We start from the raw sequence: 4304 nt of genomic DNA, 5'->3' as shown, positions 1-4304 counted from the left end.
GCACATAGGAATATCTACATACATGCATAAACTTACATAATTATATTCATGTACACGTAGACACATTATAAATGATACAATTTTCACTACATACACAGTTATACAAGCATAATTTATACTCACTATACAGTGAACACCCATCATCACAAATTTCAAACAATTCTTTATATTTACCGATCAACAACAAAACAAAATAGTTAAGAAAACGTGAAATCGGATATTCCTATAGGAAGTGTATCCTTTACATAACTTTTACGCCCCCCCCCCCCCAACACACACATCCCCAAGGATAATACATCGCTTCGTGCCATACCCCATTTGATTAATAACGAATAAAAGGAACGGAAGTTGAAGAATAATTGTTGATAAACTTATGGATAAACAGACCAGTGTACTAACTAAAATTATAATGGCAAACATTGCACGCTTATTTTTATGCTGGGATAATTCTCTGTAGTCAGGTAGTGTTAGTGGTGGACTTAAGTACACCCTGTATGCAGCAAGGCAGCGCATAAGAATTGAACTATACATTAAGCTACCATGGAGAGAGTTATGTAGTCACATTTACATATAAAGTCAGCTCTTCTGCAAAATTATTACACATGCATGAGCAGTGGCCTTGAACTCATGACACTTGATTTTCCTTTTCAGGTATTCAAGCAAGATACAATATGATGAAGTTGCGCGCATTCTCCTGATCACGTAAACTTATATGCAATGCTGAAGGACAGAGTGATTCCTCAACAGAATATGTAAGTTTCATTAATAGATTGATCCGTAATATATGCATTTTCAGGTTATTGATTCATCTGGATTTTCAGCATGTGATATCCGCGAAAATAAAGCTCATTATTACACATGAACGCAGTTTTATCAGTAGAACGCAGCCATTGTTTAGTTGCGGAAAATTTGATAAGATATATAGTGCAATTTTTGATACCATCTATAATCGAGAGATATGTTACTCAAGTGGACCATTGTGATCATTCGTTCTTGCCTTTTCCATTCTACCTCTTCTCAGTTTTTTTTTATATTTTTTCCTGAAAACTCCATGATGGATTGTCACTCATACAGCAGGCAGCATCTCCACCCCGCAAGAATCTTCAAATGCCCTGAATAGCCTTTTTTTTTTTGGGGGGGGGGGGTAATCTTCTTTTCTTTAACCAGTATTATTAAAGTAAATCAAATCAATGTTATGAATAAGTAGAGGGGGCTATACTTTCACTTGTTTTCGTGTGTGGTAACAGGATTAGAGGTGTCAACCATAATGGGCATCATTACACCCATTGCCATGGCCAGCACCCGGACCATCATCTGTGGCAAGATCAGCAACGGCTGAATGGCTGAGGTCTATAAGTCTTACTCCTTTCCTAACTGTGTAAAATACACAGCAAACTGATGTTAAATTGGCATGTATGATGTTGTCTTACTTTGTTATTTTATGTTATGAAGACTTTGAGTTGGTCAGGAAAAATGTGGGAAAAATTTGAATATGCCCTATGTCATAAATGTATGCAGGCCTACATAAAAGGTGTGTATTTTCATCTCAGCCCAAATTCGCCACATTTTTTTTTCAACATGACTTTACTCAGGCTATTCCACATCTATTTTTTTCCAGCTCTAACTTAGTGATGTCTGCATGCTGTCTCCTAATCCCCGTCTGCCTGCAGAGGACATGCTGTATGTCTGTGACAAAGTAAGTGCTGCATTTTTTTTTTTATGGGAGACGGGAATTCCACCTGCTTTGTGACTAGAAATATAAGAGGAATATTTCTTTGCAACATTACTATGCTTTACTTATATGACAAAGAGCTGAAACAAATCTATCCGGCCGGATTTGTTTAGAAACCAATATCAAAGCTTAAAGGGATGGTATAGTATTGGTGGAGGTGAGGATTTGGGCTTTTCACTTTTTGTGACATACCAAGAACCTACTTATGAAATAATAGAGAGTATGCCATTCTAAGAGGAATTCTAAAGATTATTTGATGAAAATTGGTTTTCAAATGGATGAGGCATCCAAAAACAAAGTAAAACGCAGCGATCGTGATAAAAAATGGGTCCTACATTATATCATTATTACTCTGTTTTGGATATCGCAGCCATTTCAAAACCATTTCTCATTATCTCAGCAAAAGATGTTAGAAACCTGAAGTAGATCTCAACAAAACCTATACCAGTATACAATCAATTTGATTTTCCATTTTCTGGTCAATGGTCATAGTTGCAACCTGTTAGTTTATGTAAGCAACAAAACTGCGTATAGTGTAAACGACCTATTTCCTTCGAAATTTTATTCAGTCATTATTTATTCATGCCAAAATCTCTTTCAGAACCTAGCAGGACTAAATCCCACAATCTTCACTGTGAATGCTGCGCACTAGTGACATCACTATTTGGCTGGATGGTTGTGAAATCTGCCCGAATTCCTGTATGCAATTGTGTCTTCATTCGCTACAATGTTTGCGGCCTTCTGTGCTCTGTGGCTTTGAGTATCCCCGACAAGGCAGAAACACTCGATGCATTCTTCAGCAGTACATCATATGTACATTGCAAGCCCTGATCTGAACAGGCAACTATCACGAAAAAAACATACGGCATTTCATTAGCAATATTGTTCAATAATTGTCTTAATATAGTTTACCAGAATAAAGTTTTCATGGTGTATACTTTTACAAGGAATTGTCACCAGGGAAATGATGTTGTTCAGGTTGTCCCTCCGTTCGTACATCAGTCTGTGATCGATTATGGCATTGTTGTATCACGAAGGGAAATGAAACGAAAAGTACGAGTGGACAAGTTTATGCAGGGAGACTACTTTAGCAGTTGAACACATCGTGACAAATTGAGGAATATCGGAAAATCCGTTGAAGAGCTATATATATACTCATATATTTAGAGTTTCAGTGCCGCCGTTACGAGATGAGAAAGCTACATCTTTGACGTCAACCATGGAAAATTGTATAAAGAAATGTAAAGAAAATAGGCATAGTTTCACGTTTCTAGCATTACAAAAGGAGCACTTGATTTACTTCTTCCAGAAAGGGGGGGGGGGGGGGTAATATTACCCTTAACATTATGGCAACGACAAATAAGTGGAGGCAATTTGTACTTTTCATTTAGAATGAGATTTTATGGAATTCCCTTGATATTTTCTTCATATTAGTTTCCATACATGAAAGTGACACTGAAACTTTAAAAAATGCATAACTTCCACTGGATCATACGATTTTCCACGTTCACGAATGTATTCTTATGATATCGCTCCAATCCACGGGCACATTTGGGTTTCATTCCCCTTTAAGTACTGTTTGAGGTATCCAAATGAAACTTTGCATGTATGTACGATTGGACAAAGTTACTTCTGCCACCTTGTGGGTGCCAGCGTTCAAGGTCAAATATTGTAGGTCATTGTCAAATTCTACAATGTCATTTCGTGCTCTTTCTTTGTATCTCACCTTAATGGTAAGCACTGTCGACATAGTATTGTGGTGTTCTTTTAATAACTTTCCACACTTTTGAGCTATATGACCACCAAAGTCACTCATCAGATCATCTAAAGATGGTTGTCAAGTGTTGATAATGGTGAAGTCCGACTCTGTCAACAGTCAAAAAATTCAATGAGCTTACATTTGAAAATCAGTGTAATCACAAATTCGATATGTGGGCAAGACATCACTTCGCTTTTACCTTGTTATATGGTGAATACTAAGCTTCCGTTTCTAATTCATACAGCATCAGCATACCTCATGTCTGATAGTGGTAAAGAAGATTAGAGACTTTGGCAACAGCGTGTAAAATTCGCAAAATTTTATTTTGTGCCTTATTTGCTGAACAAACGTCGCAGGAGTACTACAACCTGTTAGGCAATATAGTGGAACAATAACTCTATTATTAGCGTTATAGAATAAATGACAATGATGTAGTTCTGAAGCATACTTTTCATTAGATACTTTTGCAATGACACCATGAATTGAACTAGGTATATAATCATCAATGACTTGTATACTTGAATAACGACAGAATGATTCGGTGAGGAAAGTTTTCTGTCACGTCATTAAGGAAGAAGGGAACGTGTCAATATTATGCTATTTGTTCCATAGTTATTTCTGAAGTGGTTAAATGTATTTTCCTAAAACATTTTTCATTTTATATACACCTATGTTGCATCTAGATGCCTATTCATTGAAAAATGTGGGCAATGTATTCAAAGGTCAAAGATCATACGTTAATGGGCCTAGGGTATATAACATTTCACTAGTTGTTGTTGTTGTTGTTTTGTTTTGTTTTGTTTTGTTTTGTTC

At 36.5% G+C, this 4304-nt stretch overlaps 1 long non-coding RNA gene across 1 annotated transcript; it reads left to right on the top strand.

Moving 5' to 3' along the window:
• Positions 1–484: 484 nt before the first annotated feature.
• On the top strand, positions 485–2577 carry LOC139729085 (uncharacterized). The gene is made up of 3 exons (XR_011710851.1): positions 485–752; positions 1619–1696; positions 2334–2577. It is a non-coding gene; the product is annotated as an uncharacterized lncRNA (long non-coding RNA).
• Positions 2578–4304: the final 1727 nt, after the last annotated feature.

The sequence above is a fragment of the Diadema antillarum genome, unplaced genomic scaffold (genome assembly GCF_040938485.1).
Source record: "Diadema antillarum isolate AM-2024a unplaced genomic scaffold, OU_Dant_1.0 scf00000020, whole genome shotgun sequence".
NCBI classification, from domain to species: domain Eukaryota; kingdom Metazoa; phylum Echinodermata; class Echinoidea; order Diadematoida; family Diadematidae; genus Diadema; species Diadema antillarum.
The sequence above is the reverse complement of the archived record's forward strand: the minus strand, read 5'-3'. Positions and strand labels throughout refer to the sequence as shown.